This window comes from Cataglyphis hispanica, chromosome 16 (assembly GCF_021464435.1).
Source record: "Cataglyphis hispanica isolate Lineage 1 chromosome 16, ULB_Chis1_1.0, whole genome shotgun sequence".
Classification (NCBI taxonomy): Eukaryota; Metazoa; Arthropoda; class Insecta; order Hymenoptera; family Formicidae; genus Cataglyphis; species Cataglyphis hispanica.
This window is the reverse complement of record NC_065969.1, coordinates 1,603,011-1,609,010: the sequence shown is the minus strand read 5'-3', so window position 1 is coordinate 1,609,010 and position 6,000 is coordinate 1,603,011.

The window sequence follows — 6,000 nt, the reverse complement described above, 5'->3', positions numbered from 1 at the left end:
ACGGTGATTGCGCGGAATTTCGTACCGATTCGGCTGGCTACCGTATTGCTGACCATCGCGTGCGATTGCCTCCGAAAAACAATTGCCCGTAACACTTAGCGAGAAGCCTTGCCAGAGGTCGCTCGCGCAACGCACGCTTTCACTTTTGTAATAATCTCAGCACTTCTTGTCAAAGGAAGATCGATCGCGCGAGATTCAATCAATGTTGAATTCTTCTAATTTTTTTTCTCAACTCAAACTTTCACCAAATTTATATAAAGTACATTTTTATTTAATGAAAACAAACGTAGTTTTAATTAAAAAGTTAGTAAAAGGGAGTACGATATTTTTTGTGACAATCAGTTACATAAAAACCGACATTGTACTATACAAACGCGTATCTTGACTCTGATCTTTTCTTTTCTTCTTTATCTGACTCTACAAATAACACATCTTCTTTGTTTTCTTTTTTTCAGGTTCAGTTTCAGGTAGAATAAGAAAAGGGATACGCCTATTGAAAAATCTCTTCGAATATTCTCCTGCACTTGTTTCTCTTCCGATTTCAGTTGATTTTGGATGTTAATACTTTCTCAGATCAATTGAACCAAATTGATTCCATTCTTGGAAAAATTCAAATTTTAGGGAAAAACATGAAAAACTGCGATATTTATCAATAAAAATTAAAAACTTATAATATATATATGTTTGTCATCTTTTGGAAGAAAGAGTTAAAGTTGTGAAAATAAGTCGATTCTTGCCATTAGACAATGTCAATTTCTGCTTCTTGACATCACAGGAACAAACTTGAAGAGAATATCCGAGAAAAGGAAAGCAAAAAACTTGTTCAAAGATCGATAATGGCAGGCAAAAAGAATCAAAGTTTTAAGATATACAGATTTTGTGTGCACGATCTCTCTTTCTTTTTTTCTCTTTTGAAGATTTTCAACAGAGAAAACGTTAAATCTCGAATCATACAGTATGTATATGTATATGTGTGTGTGTGTGAGTGTCGCGTCTCAGGTGATTATGATCCGGCGGATGTTTTTAAAGATCATCGACATGGCCGGCACGGTCAATTAGCCATCGGGATCGTCACCCGGGTCTCGCATATCGTATTTCCAACGTGGGAGGTCCAGCGTGTCTCTTCCGAGGGGATGAGCTCGTGGAACTCCATAAGAGGCTTCCATCGTGTGCTGTTTTCTGCGCAGCGGAATCTCCGTCCAAAGAGAGAACCGATAAAGAAAAAGAAGGAGTGATCCGAATTTATCGCAAGACCGATTAAACTCGTAAAGGAATCTACGTCGATTGAAAAATATAGATTAAAGTGGTTGGGATAATATATCGACAAGAAAAGTATATCCCTCGGGCTCTAATCAATTAGCGAAAAATGTTAAAATTTTTTTTTTTACTCTCTTGTTTTACATAATTATTTTCTGCAAGTATCAAGGAATATAAAAAATTTGTGTAGATTTTTTTCAAGAACTTGAAACAGCTAAAATTGGCCACAAAATGGCTACAAGCCATTATTGTAACCCATGTGTGACAGAGCAAAAAAGAAATACGTGACCTACAAAAGTTAATAACCGTAATCTCAAGATACAATAAAGATTAACATCTTGTCGCTCTCATTGGGATAAACAAACTACAACGATATTTGCACGAATTTCCATCTCGGATATTTCTCACCATCGTAAATAAATATCTTAGCATTTATTTTATCTTCGCGATAAATTGCAAAGGTTTTTTTTTATTACGCTTTTCTCTATCGCGACAATTTGCAGAGGGTGTTCGCGAACGGATTCGAGTATGATCGCGCAAAAAATGTGCCGAACGAACTGGAAAAGACACACCGTAACACGATCGGTGCAGCACGATCCCGCTTTGGTGATCCGGATGACACACGTGAAATCCGTGACACGAGAGTACGTCTCGAGAAACCGGCACCCTCGTCCTGCGAGAAACGAGATAAGTGTCGAGCTGTCCCGAACGATTAGCGCATTAACATAATGCGAGATACCGAATCCGAATTATCACTTAGATTTAATAGCCTATAGCCGGTTACTCGATATCACGAAGGAAGCACGGTCAATTTCATTAATGTAATGAAAAAAAAAAAAAAATTGATTTGTGAAAGTACGATAAAACGTGTGATGTTAAAAATTTTAATATATTTTCTTAAATATTAATATACATATTAATACAACAATATATTATATATATATTTAATAATATATATTTAATATATGTACATATTTGATATATATTTATTAATATATATTTATTAATATATTTAACATACATTTTGGAGCATGAAATGTTGCTCCAAATTGCGTATCTGTTATAAATGGGACACATTCTATGTAAAAGATTGTAATGTGATCTATTAATCTGTAGATTAACTAAGATATCCAGGGAGGTATTGGCGGGATATTTAAATTTATAAGAATTATAAATCTCTTTTTACCGATACATATGCACCTCTTGATGTAAATCTACAAATTACTGTCTTTATATTTGTCTAATATGGAGATTGCGTGTATAATGTTGCAATCATGAGCTGAAAATCAAACGGCCTACATTAAGCGCTTAAAACGTGGGATATAAATACAATCCTTGCTAGATTTGTAATACATCTTCTTTTAATACTTTTTCTATAACATTTTTTACAATTCGTTATTACATTGCAAATGCAGACATTTTACGCCAATAAAATATATAAATCGAAAAATAAAGATGGATTATATAATTCTGTCAAAATTAATACAGCAATAGATAATTATCAGCAGTAATCAGCTGATTCCGGGTACAATAAAAAAAAAAAAAGAAAGAAAAATAAAAGAAAAAACTGGAAATATGCGTTAGAGAACATGACGGATGCATAAACGTGCTAATGAGAAGAATTTTCCCCGTAAAACTCGCTTCTCTTGTCATCTTAAGCGTTGCGAATACGGCTGACAGATTCAGAAAAGTTAACTGGCGAAAATTCCCCAGGAGACGACGCCGGCTTGAGGGATCTCGCCGGAGGGTGTTTCACCGACAAAGGGAAGAACTGGGTGTCTTGTTGACTAAATAAAGGATTGCAAATTTTCGATCCCAATGACTACAGGTCCATGCATTTGTCTGGCTAACGGTCGCCGATTTGTCACACCGGCTTACAACCGGATCCTGCAACTTTGGTTCGGTTAAACGATTCTAAAGCGGCCGTTTTCATCGCTGATTATACATCGAAGAGATGGATATCTGTGGCTTAAATATTATACTAGCGCGATTCTAATAAGTGAAATCTTTAGATTGACAGATATCAGACGTGTAACATAGTTACACGTTTTTCTTGATAAAAAATTCTTATGTAACAATCTTGCTACATTATATCAGATAAATTTTTTTCCAGTTATACAATGTATATTTCCTTAAGGCTGCATTTATTTAAACTCATCGCGTTATGAAAAATAAACAATGTATGGTATTCGTTTAGAAATACTTAGGCAATTAATCGGCAACATAGGTTTCACTGTTTTCGTTAGCATTTCAGGAAAAGAAAGTTTCTCGACAAGCGCGCTCGACGAGCCTGAAAATTTCAATCAGGGTGACCACTCGTTGGAAAAATATGAAAAATCTCGAATACTCAGATTCTTTTGCATCTGATAAAATCAGAGAATTCTCGTGGAATTTTATTGGGATTCGGGAAATTTTTTAAAGAATCCTCTCTTTGATAATTTTGCTCTTATATTGTAAGCAATTATCAATCCGCCAACGAGTGAAATTATATATTAAGAATATATTATATGTAGTATATTGTAATTTTTAATGAAATGAAAGAATAAAACTGTTACGCAAGTAAAAAATATTTATTTTACGTAAGTTGTTCAGTTATTTTTCAATATCAATTTGCAAATCTAATCTCATTTAAAAAAATTAAACTTAAGTGGCTCTGTGTTTTTTCTTCGTATGAATAAAAAATATTAGAAAATATATGAATAAATAATATTAGAAAACTCATACAATAAAAAAAAACTTATTTTAGAAAGTTGTACAAAAATTGCACAACAATTATTTCACGTTTGTCGAAGAACATGATTATCCGTTGAAGTTAACGTTCTGTAACACAACATTGGATAAATGTCAGAAGTTCTTAAGTTATCTCTTGTTTGTCGATCAAACATGCAACGAGGTTTCAAACTTTTTTTTTTAAAGCAAAATTGCAGCTGGCACTGTGTGAAGAGACGTATTTATGTTACAAAGATTATCGATGGGAACGAGATAAGGACAATGCCAACGGACACCTGTACGCACCGCAACGTAACCGGGACGATAAGATCGAAAGTGCATCTTCTTCTCGCTTCGATTCTACAATTGGTAGAGACTACAGGTTCGCAGGACGTATTACGTGTTTCGATCGGCACGGTAGATAGCAGTTTACGAATTACGCGATGCAGAGGTTTGTGTCCAAGGATTGGGTGCCGTTGAATTTAAAAATGCAATTTGAATCCAGATACGAATCGCGCACGGACGGACGTGCGGTTTTCCCGATAACGACATTTGGATGTTTTCGATCGCGACATATCTATATATGTATAACATTACGGCGATAAGATCGGAGGTTTCTATCTCGACAGTGCGAGGCGAATGGATCATTTGTATTAGATGGAAAGACCTCGATTGCTGTAAAAATAGTGTTCCAAATAATTCACGGATACGATGTAACTCGCTACTATATACCGTAATGGCGACCAAATGTAATTGATTATTCCATAACCACCGAAACCATTATTCTTTTTTAATGTATTATCTTCGATTTTAGTTTGCAGTGCATACACCGTTGAAATTTTTTTTTTTTTTTCATTAAAAAATATGCTGGTTAAAATTTTCGTGGTAAATATTTAAGACTTTTTTGGTGTTAATTTAACATATTGCTGTTGTGTTAATTGAAACGTAAATATTAAATTGTTAAAATAATTGAAAAAATGTTAAAATAATACAATGTGCTCATACTTTTAATTTTATATTAATAGATATATTCCATATTATTAGTGACAGAACTTATCTGTTAGAATTTACAGAAAGAAATATTGATTTTATTTTACAATAAAAATGAGGATGACTGCAAATCGTCAATAATATTTTTCCAAATTAATTTTATCATTAAAAATATGTTGATTTTACACAAAATTTATTATTTCAAATTACTATAAAGTTCGCATTTATTTTATGTTAAAATATTAACATCGTTATATATTATTATCGCTATTTAACATATCCATATTATATCAAATTAACACAAAAATTTGTGGACCATTTGAGACGTGCGATATATATTAAATTTAAGCCAAATTTTTCAATATATACACAAAAATAAGTTTGTCGTCTTACGTAAAATAATATTTTCTTGACAAGAGCATCGCGCCAAGAATCTGTCTCTCTCAATAACAATTTATCGATTTATCGTTATTTCATAGAGTCATAGAGTGTCTTATGAATTATACGAAAGAAATTGTCATTTATTAATACGGTACTCTGAAGTGAATTTGACGAGCTGGCCAAGAAAATGGCCGCTTGCGATTTATTGCGTTTGAGGTTAGACGTTTACAGGTATCCTCAATAATAGATACGTCTGCGCGCGTTTCCGTATATATGACGTAATATATCGGCGCTGATAAGATCAAAAGTTCGCGGCCTACGTGGGCATACACGTGTATACGTTAGTCCGGGTCGTCTGTAATAGATAGAAAGATTACGTTGCGATTGGCACGCGGTATAACATTTTCCTCAGCGCGAGTGGGATTAGCGCGAAATTACAGGGAGTAGAGAGGGACGTGCCCGGGGAATCGCCTTTTGCGAACGGTTCTCGAAAGCGGGCCTCGCCGACGCGGACAACTTATAATTCAATCAGACATTTCATTATCGCGCAATAAATGCGTGAACGAGAAACTTAAAACGAAAAGAAATAAAAGATCACCGCGGCTTCTCGAGGCCGATTCGATTATCGTATCCGGGACGAAACGCAATTGGTTGCCAGCAGTT